The sequence below is a fragment of the Schistocerca serialis genome, chromosome 3 (assembly GCF_023864345.2).
Source record: "Schistocerca serialis cubense isolate TAMUIC-IGC-003099 chromosome 3, iqSchSeri2.2, whole genome shotgun sequence".
NCBI lineage: Eukaryota > Metazoa > Arthropoda > Insecta > Orthoptera > Acrididae > Schistocerca > Schistocerca serialis.
In genome coordinates this window covers 912,212,751-912,229,444 of record NC_064640.1, presented here as the reverse complement: position 1 = coordinate 912,229,444, position 16,694 = coordinate 912,212,751, and the positions used below count along the sequence as shown (strand labels likewise).

Here is a 16,694-nt window from a genome sequence, read left to right as displayed (position 1 = left end):
ACAGTCACGTTGTTCAAATATCTGGGTACAACGTTGCAAAGCGATATGAAATGGAAGGAGCATGTAAGGACTTTGTTAGGGAAGGCTTCAGTTTATCGGGAGAATTTTGGGAAAGTGTGGGTCATCTGTAAAGGGACAGCATACAGGACGCTAGTGCGTCCTATTCTTGAGTTCTGCTCTAGTGTTTGGGATCTACACCGGGTCAGACTAAAGGAAGCCATCGAAGCAACTGAGAGGCGAGCTTCTAGATTTGTTACCTGTAGGTTCGAACAAAACTAAAGTGTTAAGGAGATGTTCGGGAACTCAAATGGGAATCCCTGGAGGAAAGGCGAGGTTCTTTTCGAGGAATATTGTTGAGAAAATTTAGGCATTTGAAGCTGACTGCAGAACGATCCTACTGCCGTCGACATATATTTACATTTCGCGCTAGGAACACGACGATAAGATAGGAGAAATTAGGGCTCATACGGAGGCATATAGATAGTCATTTTTCCCTCTCTCTATTTGTGAGTGGAATACTGGCAGTGGCACAAGGTGTCCTTCGCCACGTCTTGTACGGCGTCTTGCGGGGTATGTACATGCACTACTGGCCATTAAAATTGCTACACCACGAAGATGTGCTACAGACGCGAAATTTAACCGACAGGAAGAATATGCTGTGATATGCAAATGATTAGCTTTTCAGAGCATTCACGCAAGGTTGGCGCCGGTGGTGACACCTACAACGTGCTGACATGAGGAAGCTTTCCAACCGATTTCTCATACACAAACAGCGGTTGACCGGCGTTGCCTGGTGAAACGTTGTTGTGATGCCTCGCGTAAGGAGGAGAAATGCGTACCATCACGTTTCCGACTTTGATAAAGGTCGGATTGTAGCCTATCGCGATTGCGGTTTATCGTATCGCGACATTACTGCTCGCGTTGGTCGAGATCCAATGACTGGTAGCAGAATATGAAATCAGTGGGTTCCGGAGGATAATGCGTAACGCCGTGCTGCATCCCACCGGTCTCGTATCACTAGCAGTCGAGATGACAGGCATCTGTCCGCATGGCTGTAACGGATCGTGCAGCCACGTCTCGATCCCCGAGTCAGTAGACGAGGACGTTTGTAAGACAACAACCATCAGCACGAAAATTTCGACGACGTTTGCAGCAGCGTGGACTATCAGCTCGGAGACAATGGCTGCGGTTACCCTTGACGCTGCATCACAGACAGGAGCGCCTGCGATGGTGTACTCAACGACGAACCTCGGTGCACGAATGGCAAAACGTCATTTTTTCGGATGAATCCAGGTTCTGTTTACAGCATCATGATGGTCGTGTCCGTGTTTGGCGACATCGCGGTGAACCCACTTTGGAAGCGTGTATTCGTCATCGCCATACTGGCGTATCACCCGGCGTGATGGTATGGGGTGCCATTGGTTACACGTCTCGGTCACCTCTTGTTCGCATTGACGGCACTTTGAACAGAGGACGTTACAGTTCAGATGTGTTACGACCCGTGGCTCTACCCTTCATTCGATCCCTGCGAAATCCTACATTTCAGCAGGATACAGAAAATGTTCGACTGCTGCTCTGGCCAGCACATTCTCCAGATCTCTCATCAATTGAAAACGTCTGCTCAATGGTGGCCGAGCAACTGGCTCGTCACAATACGCCAGTCACTACACTTGATGAACTGTGGTATCGTGTTGAAACTGCATGGGCAGGTGTACCTGTACACGCCATCTAAGTTCTGTTTGAGTCAATGCCCAGGCGTATCAAGGCCGTTAATACGTCCAGAGGTGGTTGTTCTGGGTACTGATTTCTCAGGATCTATGTAGCCAAATTGTGTGAAAATATAATCACATGTCAGTCCTAGTATAATATATTTGTCCAATGAATACCCGTTTATCATCTGCATTTCTTCTTGGTGTAGCAATTTTAATGGCCAGTGGTGTATATGTGGATATGGTGTTAAAATAACCACTCTGGCATTCGCCTAAAGTCATCCAGGGAAAACGCAGAAAATCTAAACCGGAATGGGTGAATGGGGACTTGAACCACAGTCTTACCGAGTGCGCAATTGATGATACCACAGACTTAAAATAGATCGTAAGAGTGCCAGTGCGTGTCGTCTCGTAGGACTGCTTTTGTACATAGAAGTCTGCCATCTTGTGATGTGATGGGGTAAGTTCCTGCGAGTTCGGCTCCCAGGGCGGCTAGCGCCTGCCGACCCGACCTTTCAGGTATTTCCGCTGCCTACGTGCTGCTATTGTCTTGCGAGGAGGGACAGAGTAGGAGATGAATAGAATCGATCACGATAGCCAAGTTTTGCAGAAGCGCAATAAAAGATCTGAGCACTTGGACATCGCCGAAGCTGTTTAACTAGTTTTCTGCACAAGTCTCGTACAGTACCAAGAGGCAGCGGACAAGCGCGTCTCTCTCTTTTTTCTGCCTTAACATGGCGGGGACGGTGCACTCAATCAGACTTGACAGTTGCTGGGGACAGAACCGGTCCCAGTGTTTTATGCTGGGGCGACGCTGCGTCTGCCGTGCAGCACCCTATTCTCACTGCACCAGCTGTTGCGCACGCCAATCTCCTCTTACCGGCACACAGGGATGAATAATTTCGCTTGTATCACTGTCTTGTACCCGTTGTACAGTAAACTCAGTATAGCTTACAGTTTAAGCGAATGTCAAACGAAGCTTTAAGACTAAAGAAGCTAAAACTGTGCCTCGGACTTAAAAGGGAAGCATACACCCAACGAGTCACTAATTTGGTTGATCTTTGGCACAGTTGAAGTAAATATGTAGATTTAACGCATGTTGTTACAGTGCGGTATGAGTTTCAAGCGTTTTCGAGAAATAGAGATTCAATACTTATTGGATACAATACGAGAACGCCAGTCGCTTAGCGGCGGCCTAAGCACAAATGGCTAAGGCTGCAGACTGCACGTTAGCTCATACTGCGTAGGAATATTCATTTTCTTTTCTTTTTGTCTTCCTCATCTTTCACCAAACACATATATCCTTACGATGTATCGTATCTATTCGGAAACGAATAGCAGTAGTAGTAGTAGTAGTAGTAGTAGTAGTAGTAATAGTAGTAGTGTATTCGTGGCGAGGTGCAGTCAATATATACGAGGGTAATCCCAAAAGTAAAGTCTCCTTTTTTTTATAAGTACATAGACCTATTTATTTCTACAATGGTTTACATCAGTTTACAGCTTGAACGTTTAGCTATTTTTTGACATAATCACTATTTCTGACGATGCATTTTTGTAGACGCTGTGGCAGCATGGCGGCGAGCTGGTATGACATGGGCATACAAAAACTGCCACTGCGTCTACAAAAATGCATCGACAGAAATGGTGATTATTTCGAAAAATAGCTAAATGTTCAATCTGCAAACTGATGTAAACCGTTGTAGAAATAAACAGGCCTATGTACTTATGAAAAGGGGCATTAAAGGACACCAATTTGACAACACTGAAGAAGTCGAGAAAAAAAACGAAGTAGGAACTGTGAGGCATGTCTGAACATGACTACAGAAAATGGTTCGAGCAGTGGAATCACCGGTGGGACAAATGTATTAGTTGTAATGTAGAGTACTTTGAAGGAGATAAGGTTGTTTTGTAAACAATTAGAAAATTTATAGCTTTTAAAAAATAATTTCGGTTTTTTTGGGTACCTTCTCGCACCCAAGAATGGGTTGAACAACCGCCTTATAAGGCAGTTCCTTCGTAGATGTGTTACATTTCCTTAAGATTCTTCGTATGAATCTGTCTGGCATCTGCTTTTTCCTACTATTTGTTTTGTTTCCACTTGCGATCGTTCCTAGATATTTTACAGACGCTGTCTCCAGCAGTTTGTCATCAATAGTGTTGTTGCACAGTAGTGGATTTCTGTTCCTATTTATGTGCAACATGCTACACTTATTTACTTTCAGGGTGAGCTGCCAGTCGCTGCACCATTCATCAATCCTCTGCAGGTCATTCTGCAAATCGATTCTGTCTTCTAGTGTTGTTACTTTCTTAGAGACAACCGCATCATCTGCGAACAGTCTTACAGATTCCGACACATTCTATTAGATCATTTATACCTTTTCATCTGTCGTTTTTGTTCCACTAAGAGCGACGTATTCTGCAAGCAAGCCTTGAATACTGCCACAAATCTGTTTCGATGCTCAGTAAGCTCGTATTTTTTTGACTAACCGACAGTGCGGGACAGTGCCAAATGCCTTCCTGAAGTCAAGGAATGCGATATTCGAGGGACACGGATCGCCATACCTAAGCTTCACAAAATTTTTGCCTATGTCCACAGGTCAGTAGAGCTACACAAAAACACACTTTGTACTCAAAATCAAATCTTTTACAGCTCAGGACAAGCCAAATACTACAATGCTAAGGCCGGAAACGGGCATATAACACGATTTTTACGTTATAATACATTTTAAAGATTATATTGTAAACAAAAGTGCGACGTAGATGATATCCTAACATCCCTCATATTCGCAGATGACATGGTGTACTAACTTAGACATATGGCTGATTTCGGTTGGCAGCCACAGCACACATACATTGTAAACAGTGACGGTCCTATCACACTTCCTTGGGTAACCCCGAAATTACCTTTTCATCTGTCGTTTTTGTTCCATTAAGAGCGAAGTATTCTGCAAGCAAGCCTTGAATATAGCCACAAATCTGTTTCGATACTCAATAAGCTCGCATTTTTTTGACTAACCGACAGTGCGAGACAGTGTCGAATGCCTTCCTGAAGTCAAGGAATGCGACATTGGAGGACCACGGATTGCCATACCTAAGCTTCAAAAAATTTTTACCTATGTCCACAAGTCAGTAGAGCTACACAAAAACACATTTTGTACACAAAAACAAATCTTTTACAAAAAATCGTTCAAATGGCTCTGAGCACTATGAGACTTAACATCTGAGGTCATCAGTCCCCTAGAACTTAGAACTACTTAAACATAACTAACCTAAGGACATCACACACATCGATGCCCGAGGCAGGATTCGAACCTGCGACCGTAGCAGTCGCGCGGTTCCGGACTGAAGCGCCTAGAACTGCTCGGCCACTGCGGCCGACCAAATCTTTTACAGCTCGGGACAAGCCAAATACTACAATGTTAAGGCCAAAAACGGGCATATAACACGATTTTTATGTTATAATACATTTTAAAGATTATATTGTAAACAAAAGTGCGACGTAGACGATATCCTAACATCCCTCATATTTGCAGATGACATGGTGTACTTAGACACATGGCTGATTTCGGTTGGCAGCCACAGAACGCACACAGTGCAAAATAAATGGAAAACTGCATTTGTAATTTAAATAACAACAAAATCCAATGTAACCATATTTCCTAACTTAAACATAGCAAAATTTTGGAAATGTGTGGTTAAGTTACTATGGGACCAAACTGCTATGGTCATCGGTCGCTGGGCTTACACACTACTTAATCTGACTTACGCTAAGGACAAACACACACACACACACACACACACACACACACACACACACACACACACACACACACACACACACGCCCGAGGGAGGACTCGAACATCCGGCGGGGAGATTCGCGCGAACCGTGGCAAGGCGCCCTAGACCGCGCGGCTTAAACATAGCCTGCAGATATGTATTTCAGAAAAAGAAAAGAAAAAACTCACTGAGGCTGGCACAACTGTGATGAAACATGTGTGGGTGTCGAAGCAAAATAATAATTTGTGTACCTGAATAAGTCGGACCTATCCTTAATTCATTATTAATTAAATAATACTAAAAGTTTGTTTCGTTTTGTGGTCTGAGTTGTTGAGAAATGTGTAAAGTAATATGAAACCGAGTTGTATGCAGTGCGACTGCATTGCCATATAAATACGGTGCGTTCGCAGTTTCTCCCCTCTTGGCCCATCTCCCCCTCCTGCGACTCGGGCAGCGTGGCGTGGCAGTGGCAGTGGGGGAAGTGTGCACCCAGGCCGACTGCTACGGCTCGCGACCGAGGCACGGCCGCGGCTGCCCCACTCCCAGCTAGTCCTCACTCCTGCTTCTTCCGAAGGCCACGTAGCCTATCCTCCGTAGCTTTCTTGTGAAAGAAAAAAGAACATCCTTTCTGCATTGTGGTACAACACATAATTGTAAACCACCACGAAGGTCCGGTTTGACAGAAGTGTGATTTATATTTTTTTCAGTACCAAGTCGGTTCTTTGGCCCTGCTGGAATGCGCATTTCACATAAAAGAGACGTGTAGTGTACATTGCTCTGCTTTTCGAAAATACTGAGGAGTTCACCTGTCATTTGCCGTAAACGTGATGCGAGAACTGACTTCAGATGAGGAAAACCACAAGGCACTTATTAGGTTCAAAAATGGTTCAAATGGCTCTGAGCACTATGGGACTTAACATCCATGGTCATCAGTCCCCTAGAACTTAGAACTACTTAAACCTAACTAACCTAAGGACATCACACAACACCCAGCCATCACGAGGCAGAGAAAATCCCTGACCCCGCCGGGAATCGAACCCGGGAACCCCGGCGTGGGAAGCGAGAACGCTACCGCACGACCACGAGATGCGGGTACACTTATTAGGTACTTGTAGGAAAGGAGAGCTAATATGTGGAAAAATATATTTGTTTATTTATTATTACTAAAACTATTGGTGCTTTCCGCAAAGTAGTTTGCGATAGTGTGGCCGGCCGGAGTGGCCGTGCGGTTCTAGGCGCTACAGTCTGGAACCGAGCGACCGCTACGGTCGCAGGTTCGAATCCTGCCTCGGCCATGGATGTGTGTGATGTCCTTAGGTTAGTTAAGTTTAATTAGTTCTAAGTTCTAGGCGACTGATGACCTCAGAAGTTAAGTCGCATAGTGCTCAGAGCCATTTTGCGATAGTGTAGCTGCGATATCAGAGTGTTGTTACTGTAGTTACTGGCGCAGCAAAGTTTAAGCCCAGGTGTTTACTATTTATGGCCCTTACGTTAATATTGACTCGATGCTAAGAACCTACAGAACACAGGTGGCATAGTGGTTAGCACACTGGACTCTCATTCGGGAGGACGACGGTTCAAACGTGCGCCCGGCCGTCCAGATTCCGTGATTTCCCTAAATCGCTCCAGACAAATGCTGGGATGGTTGCTTTGAAAGGGCACGGCCGATTTCCTTCCTCATCGCTGACACAATCCTAGCTTGTGCTCCGTCTTTAATTACCTCGACGTCGACGGGACGTTAAACCCAATGTTCCTTCCTCCTTCCAACAATATCAGAATAATAAGAGTTTCACAGTTTTGTGAGGTATTTTAGATTGTGTTACTTGTGATATAACGGCAGCTACCGCCATAAGACAACACAGCAACGTCCACGGACGATGTGCACACACACGCTGAAATACACATTTTTGGCAATGGAAGGGCACGATGCTCCGATACGTGGGATGAGAGAAGTCCGGATTAGAAAGCACGACTTATGAGGCCGGCATAGTTATAGTAACAAGTGAAGGGGCTCCGGAACGCCCTATACTTGCAATGTTAAAATAACGCTTATAAATTACATCTTTCCTCACAAAGTATTTGAGGTAGGAAGTTGAACTTTTTACAGATTATTTATTGGAATATGGGCTACAACTTAACACAAGGATTTTACAAAATTTTAGTTCAGTTATTAAAGATGATTTTTTTCAATTGTAATGAAAATTCACAACATTTTTTTGCAACTTTTTATTTATATATTCAAAAATATACAGTTTTTTGGAAAAAGGCTGTGTTAAATTATGCAGAAGATACTGTGTAACATTTACTGAAAGTTTGAAACAAATATGTTTGGAAGATCCTTAGAAAACATGTAATTACTATGAGAAAATAAAAGTTTTGGGAATCGAGCGACAAAGATTGGATTAACTTTTTAGTGCATTCCAGGTCCATAGGATGGATTATCTTCATCCTCTGCAAACTCCTCCTCCAGCTTCCTCTTGTTCCTCCTCCTGTTTACTCTTGCTTGTATTTCTAGACTCTTTACAGCCCTGTCTGCAGCCCGAAGGCGTTCCTTGTCTAAAGCAAGCATCGCTCGTTGTTGTGTTCGTAGATTTTGCTACCATTTTCTTCAGTTGCAGTTACTGCAACTCTGTTCCAAAAGGTGGTCATGTATGAACACTTATCACATTTCAGTTGTATTTCACTAGCAAGTCCTACGTGCTTTATTATGGAGAGTTCCAGACCAACTTCACTACAATGAATACATCTTACACAGTTTGAAAAAATTCCTTTGAGAACCGACATATCAAATATTTCATTCACATCCGATTCGCCCATAAAACATTCATAGTTTTCACTCATTGAACCAAGCTTCTTCTGTGAAGTATTTTCTTTCCCACTTTGACTGCTATGGGCAGGTGTACTTGAGAGGTTAGGTTCACTCACTTGGTTATCGTCTTTATTGTTTACAGTAATAACACATACCTTTGGCTTTCCAACATTTCTCCTTTTCTTAAAAGCCTTCAGAGGATTTCTAATAACTTTACTTTTACTCATTATTATACTTCAACAAAACAGAGACTCAAGAAACAGAATTAATTACGAATATTTTCGAGATAACGACAGAGTAAATAAACATGAAACAATCGACAATCACACCAGCGATATATATTGAACCATCACAGGTTAGCCGCAACACATACTTTATCTCACATCACTAAAATGTACCTGATGAACATGGACGTTAATAATACCATTTGACAGCAGTTTAACAGCGCCACAGTGGGTCACGCCCATGTAGAACACATTTCAAAAAAAATTTAAAAATAGTTGCAGTCTTCGGAATTGAATAAATTATATATCTATTAAAAGGTAATAGTCTGCAGATTCAGAAAACGCAAAAAAGTAAAAATTGAGCTTTTCATGATTTTGAGCCTTTCCGGAGCCCCTTAACAGAAAGCGTGGCTAACAGTTAAGTGCAAAGCCTTAACGAATTATGAGGTTGTACGGTGTGTTCTGAGAGTCTGTCCTCACACACCTCCGGAAGCGCTCCACCGACTGCTAAGTCGTGGCGCCACAGGAGCAATGGCCCAACACTTCCGCAACGCCTCCTTGTCTGTCCGCTTTAAGCTCGTGCCTCTGGCTGCTGTCACTTCGGCAGTTTGCCGCACCTGTCTATATCCATTCAAGAAAGTAACACGGAAGTGTGCCCACGGCAAGCGCCGAAACTGCACTCCAGCCACGTTCTTCAGCTTCCGGTTATTGGAGTCGCTGTTTCGTTGGCACTTGCTCCCTTTTACTGACTGCTGATTCGCTATCCAAGTTGCATGTATTCGTGCCAGAATGAGATCTTTCTGCCTACGTGCATTACTATGCTTGTGTGCGCCTTTCTCACTGTTCTTAACTTGATATCACAATATATGTACTGCTTGTTCACTAAGAGGAGCTAATTCTGAGGGGGGGGGGGGGGGGTGCAGGGTATAGAGGAGGTAAGCTCCGCCCACCGGCACACAGCGTATTGGCGGGGTAATAAGTCGCGCTAACGTTACGCAGTACTGGCAACACTCTGGCGTCCACATAAAAGTTGTGCTCCAAGCGGTATACACAATGCCATCTATTAACCGCTGCAGCAACTGTTAATGTTGCGCATATACTAGCGCAAAAGCGGACAGCGGCATACTAAAAGATTGCAGGATACGTGGAATTATTTATGTGTAAAACCCAATATTGCAATTTCGACGGTTGGCCGTTATGAAGTGAAATCGAAAGTTTCATATTGAATGATACTGCCTATTGCTACTAATTTCGTAACAATTCTCTTCGACAATTTGGAAGTGTACAGAACTAGTAGAAAAACTTACATTGTGGCAATAAAAAGAGAAGGAATAAATTTGGAAAATTTATTGACAATTGTTACGCTGTATTGTACTCTCAAATACATCACTCAGAATCACTTTCATTGTACTCCTCTTCTGTGTGTGCTTGATGTTCGTCGCTACTGTCCGTTTCGGCAGTGTTAATAATTATATCGTCTGTTGCTAGTTCAACTTGATCATCACGCCTCCAATATTCTTCTTCTAGCTGTTGGACCTTCCTGCAGTACCCTTCCCAGTCATCGGCAGTTACAGACAAAAGGGATTCACTTGATGTCGCAAAAAGGTTAACTTTCGAAATGTCCCCTGAAATTTTGCGTTCGCTAAACAACCGTTTTAATTTCGCCCATGCCAGTTCTACTTCACTCAAACCACAATTGTAGGGAGGCAAGCGTACAACCATGTGGCCTTCCTCTTCCGCCATTTCGTCAATAACATACGGTTTTTTACCAGGTCTATGTTCTTGTATTAAAGCGAACAGAACCTGCTTTCTCCTGCTCTCATTACAGGCGACACGCCTATTTTGAAGCCATTCCAACATCATCACTTTGGTGTCATACCGTGTGGGTGTTTTCTCATTCTGTCTGTTATGGTATGGAGCGTTGTCCATGACAATTACCGACTTCGGAGGAAGTTTCGGAAGCACCATGCTTGAAAACCACCTTTCAATCTTTCCTGAATTCATCTGACCATGGTAGTCACCTTTAGTTGATTTAGCCCAAAATTTTAGTTCGGCTTCCCTGACAAATCCCTTCATTGATCCAAGGCTTCCAATAATCAGTCTTTTGGAGGAAGTTCCCCAACCCAGAACGCTGACAATATCACTAACTAACCTAAGGACATCATCACACACATCCATGCCCGAAGCAGGATTCGAACCTGCGACTGTAGCGGTCGCGCGGTTCTGGACTGAAGCACCTCTAACCGCTCGGTCACAGCGGCCGGCTCCGGAAGTCTTAATGAAGTAGTATTTTATATAATAATGAACACAAATATTGCCACAGTAATTGTATCATTCGCTGGCACGGTGAAATATCGGTCCTGACGGTGATAACAGCTGTGACTCAAAATAGTGTTCAGGCTGTGCATGGCTGCGAACACCGATCAGTCGGATTTTGCTGCGAGTGATTTACATGCCTAGTGTAGTGAATGTCCCGCGATTGAATGGGTAAACGTCGACTGCAAATAAAAAAAAATCGAGATTTCGTTCTCCGTTCGGTCTTAAATATTTTTTGTCGCCTATCGATTCTTTCGTCTCTGGCAATCTTATGTATATGTGAGAAATTCCTCATTGCGTTTCAGATTGAACGTTGAACTGGTATCGGCATGCGTATTCAAATACAGAGATACATAATCAGGCAGTATACGGCGCTGTGGCCGGCAACGCCTATATAAGACAACAAGTGTCTGTCGCAGTTAGATCGGTTAATGTTGCTTCAATGGAGGTTATCAAGATTTAAGTGAGTTCGAACGTGGTGTTATTGTTGGCGCACGAGCGATGGGACACAGCATCAAATGGTTCAAATGGCTCTGAGCACTATGGGACTTAACTTCTGTGGTCATCAGTCCCCTAGAACTTAGAACTACTTAAACCTAACTAACCTAAGGACATCACTCACATCCATGCCCAAGGCAGGATTCGAACCTGCGACCGTAGCAGTCGTGCGGTTCCGGACTGAGCGCCTTAACCGCGACACAGCATCTTCGAGGTAGCGATGAAGTGGGGATTTTCCCGTACGACCATTTCACGAGTGTACCATGAATATCAGGAAATCGGTAAAACATCAAATCTCCGACATCACTGCGGCCGGAAAAAGATCATGAAAGAACGGGACTAACGATGACTGAAGAGAATGGATCAACGTGACGGAAGTGCAACACTTCCGCAAATTGCTGCAGATTTCAATGCTGGGCCATCAATAAGTGTTAGCGTGCGAACCATTCAACGAAACATGTCGATATGGCATTTCGGAGCCGAAGGCCCACACGTGTACCCCTGATGACTGCAAGACGCAAAGCTTTACGCCTCGCCTTGGCCTGTCAACACCGACTTTGGACTGTTGATGACTGGAAATATGTTATCTGGTCGGATGGGTCTCGTTTCCAAGTGTATCGAGCGGATGGACGTGTATGGGCATGAATCCATGGACCCTGCAGGTCAGCAGGGAACTGTTCAAGCTGGTGGAGGCTCTGTAATGGTGTGGGACGTGTACAGTTGAAGTGATAGGGGACCCCTGATACGTCTGTATACGACTTGACAGGTGACACGCACGTAAGCATCGTGTCTGATCACCTGCATCCATTCATGTCCATTGTGCATTCCGACGGACTTGGGCAATTCTAGCAGGACAATGTGACACCTCACACGTCCAGAATTGCTACAGAGTTGCTCCAGGAACACTCTTCTGAGTTTAAGCACTTCTGCTGGCCACCAGACTCCCCATACATTAACATTATTGAGCATATTTGGGTTCCCTTGCAACGTGCTGTTCAGAAGAGATCTCCACCCCCTCATAAACTTACGGGTTTATGGACAGCCTTGCAGGATCCATGGTATCAGTTCCCTCCAGCACTACTTCAGACATTAGTCGAGCCCATGCCACGTCGTGTTTCGGCACTTGAGCGTGCTCACGGGGGCCCTACATGACATGAGGCAGGTGTGCCAGTTTCTTTGGCTTTTCAGTGCATAAAGTTCTGTGTGCCCTCTTCAGGGCGCGCTGAAGAGCACAGTTACAAAGACTGTGAAAACGTCGGCCTAACACCCAAAATTATTTTATTCGCATTACATGGTTTTTTTCTTAATCACGGAGCTTTCTGCAAGGCATGGTACCAATCCGATAGCCCATACACACCGTCCGTCCAAAACGTTCCGATGCTAATTTTACTTGTATTCTTGGTGTGTAAGCGACGTTAGCACAGCAACTACGATGGCAACTTGAATGAACAAATGTTAACAGTGATTCGTGACCAGGCAGCTGTGGACATGCGTCTGTAATGGAGAAACATCACTAAATCACGCTTTTATAACAGTCTCCAGAATGTTTAGATAGAGAGAAAAGTCTGTGCAAAGTTTGTCGTGCACACCCTGACGCTCGAACGAAAACGACAACACGTGAACTCATGCCGTGACGACATAATCGTCATTCGAGCCAACATAATGCGCCAGTTGAAGAACATCCCAAAAAAGGACTTTCGTTAAAGTTTCAGATGGTTGTATGCCGTCTCAACTATTCTGTTTTTTAATAATCCAGTATAGAAACTTTTTTGGACTGATGGCATATGTTGTAAACGAAGAGAGGGAGCGAGATTTTGACGCTACCTGGTAGATAATATTAATGGTAACCTCAGACTTATTGCAGCTGATTCAGTTACCTGTAACGACGTACTGTCTGAAAAAAGCTGTACAAACATCTAGTGACATTTATAAATGGTGCAAAGATTGGCATCTTGCTTCAAATGTCCATAAATGTGCAATTGTACACGTCACAACACGGAAAAACATAGTATCCTATGATTACCATATCAGTGAGTCCCTATTGGAAATAGGGTGTAACGACTTGCAGGGATATGAAATAGAACCGTAGGTAAAAAGGTGGCTGACTTCGGTTCAGTGGTAGGTTACTTGGAAAATGTTATGAGTCTGCAAGGGACACTGCTTACAGAACACTCCTGCGACCCATCCTAGAATATTCCTTAAGTGTTTGGGGCTCGTACTAATTCGGACTAACAGGCGGTATTGGACGTATAGAGAGAAGGGTAGCACGGGTGGCCCCATGCTTTTCTCAGTCCATGGGTGAGCGCCACGGAGATGCTGAAAACTTTGAACTGGCAAATGCTTGAGTATAGACGCCAACTACTACGCGAAATGCTGCCGACAAAGTTTAAAAATCCAGTATGAATTGGAAACTCAGGAATATACTACAGCTACTGACGTCTCGCTTCCTTATGGACCGTGAGGACAAGATCAGACTAATTACGGCATTCAGAGAAGCATTTCAGTATTCATTCTTCTCGCATTCCATACACGAATAGAACGGAAATGGTACAGTGGGAAATACCATTTGCTATGCACTTCAGTGATTTGCCGACCGTGGGTGTAGATTCGCCAGTTATTGTTTCATCCTTTGAAGGTAATCAGAAAAAACAATCCCATTCGCATTCCTGGAAACATTGGCCATTTTGCGTTTCCGGCATTTTAAATCGACGTCATCTTTTTTTGATGTGGTGCCACCGCTCTCCACCTACTGTTTGGATTGTTTAGTTTCTGGCATTAACTGAATGGAACCACGTATCATCCACAGCTCCACATTGGCGCACAAAATCGGTTTGGTGCCCTTTTTTTAACAGTCAAAACACTATTTGGTTTCAGTATTCAACAAATGCGGCGTTCATTTACATGCACATACGTACGGCGCTAGCCACCTTCGGTACGTGGCGGAGGGTACTTGGTGTAGCACCATCGCTTGCCCCATTCCTATTCCTGTAACGAACGGTATGCGGAAAGAAAAACCGTTGGTGAGCCTCCTGATAGCCTTTTATCTCGAATCTCTCTATTTTTTCACGGATATTCGCGAGATATAAGTGGGAAGAAGCAATATCGGTTAACTTTTCTAGGAATTTTGAGAATACGTATACTCCTTCGTGGTGCACAATATATCTCTTTCTGGCACTTGAGTTGGATGAACGTATCGAACTCACCCTCCATACAGAATTTTCATAGTTAATTCTTCATGCAAAAAGTAGTGTACTGTTTCTTTTGATATGCCTGTGGTGTCAGTTATCTTACCATGGTGGAATTCACTAGTTCATTTCTTGATCGTTCACAATGAAGCAGAGTCCTTATGAACCTCCACAAACTTTGGTTGGTGCTAAATCATCCAAAACAAAGAACTGTATGGGGACACAATGCTGTATTTCAGGTCATCTGCACACGTATAAACAAGGCTATTCTGAAAGTCGTACAAAGAAAGCAGTTCGGCAGATGAAGATAACCCTTGACTTGCACTTTTATGCTGCGTGTGCCAGACGTGAATCCAGGATTTGGTTTTAGGGAAGGGGTCACAGTTTGTTAGGCCTACTATCCCCCCCACCCCAATTACATATATAAAAATTTAATACAATAGTTTGTTTACATCGGTGTTTACGGGTGTAACTTCCAAGGAAATAAAGTACAGAGAAGCATTTGAAAAGCATATGTTCAAAAAAAAAAAAATTAATTTTTAGCTCTCACAACTTCGACAACCTTGTAATTTACTCAATTTAAAACTGAACTGTACATTCATCATTATCACCACCACCACCATCAGTATTTCGCTTACCACTACAACTGTGAACACGGGTGCACAGACTACGAGTATGCGAGCGTGTAATTGCGGAGAATACTGTTTCTTTCCGCCTACATTCGGGATAGTCTATTTGTTACAGTTTTCTTAGTGGAAGATATTTCTCTTTCTGTCATGCCATGCTCAGCTTCTTGTGGGTTTACGGTTCCCCATATGGTTAACTTGTGAATGGGCACCCATACCTCGTAGGAATGTTTCCTGCTGCCGATCTTGCTGTAAGCCATCCGGGAGGCAGTCCCTCAGGCAAGCAACTGAAAAGTATCCTACGATAAATATAGGTTTTAATTTTCTAGAATTCCTCGCCATTTTGACGATACTTAATTTTTATACTGCTTCATTCTCTGAAAGTTACCGGAGAAATTCGGAAATTGGTATACACTGGTAAGCCAGAACATTACGATCATGTACCGGTACCTAATAGGCGGTATGTTCACCTTTGGCACGGATAACAGTGGCGACACTTTGTGGCATGGAAGCAGTGAGATCTTGGTAGATCGCTAGAGGGAGTTGGCACCACATATGCGCTCACGAGTCACCTAATTCTCATAAATTCAGGGGAGGGGCAATGAGCTCTGACCCCACATTCAATCGCATCCCCGATGTGTTCAATCGGGTTCAGATCTGGCGAGTTGGAGAGGGGGGGGGGGGGGGCTGCACATCAATTGGAACTCGCCATTGTGCTCCTCAAACCACTCCATGACATTCCTGGTGTTGTGACTTGTTGAAAAATGCCACTGCCGTTAGGAAACATGATCATCTTAAAGGGTTGTATATGGTCTGCAACCAGTATAAAATACTCCTTGGCCATCATGGTCCCTTGCATGAGATGCACTGGACCCATAGATGCCCACGTGAATGTTCCCCAGAGCATAATGGAGCCACCGCCAGCTTGTCTGCATCCCACAGTACAGGTGTCAAGGAGCTGTTCGTCTGGAAGAAGATGGATTCATGCCCTCCCATAGGCGTGATGAACAAGGTATCGGGATTCATCAGTTCGTGCACTATTCTGCCACTGTGCCAATGTCCAGTGCCAGTGGTCACATGGCCATTTCAATCATAGTTGATGATGTTGTGGTGTTAACATTGGCACATGCACAGGTCGTCAACTGTGGAGTCCCATTGTTAGACGTCTTTGGTGCACTTTGTGTTGAGACACACTTGTACTGTGCACAGCATTAAAGTCTGATGTTAGTTCCACCACAGTTCACAGCCTGTTCTGTTTTATAAGCCTGTCCAGCCTACGATGTCGGACATCTGTAATGAGGGGTGGTCGTCCAAACCCATGATGTCTGGACGTGGTTTCACCTTGGTTTTGCTACTTGGTGAAGACACTCGGCACAGAACTCCTCGTACACCTGACAAATCGTGCTGTTTCCAAAATGATTGTTCCGAGCCTCCAGGCCGTCACAGTCCACCTTCGGTTAAACTCAGATAGATTGCGTGCCTTCCCCATTCTACACATGGACAGCACACTCACTGATACTACATGTACCATATGTTTGTTAGACAAACA

At 44.2% G+C, this 16,694-nt stretch overlaps 1 protein-coding gene across 1 annotated transcript in view; it reads left to right on the top strand.

The window, feature by feature from the left end:
* Positions 1-16,694, top strand: part of LOC126471168 (dystrophin, isoforms A/C/F/G/H-like) — an 881,357-nt gene that overhangs the window by 634,572 nt on the left and 230,091 nt on the right. The gene's annotated exons all lie outside the window — the stretch shown is intronic.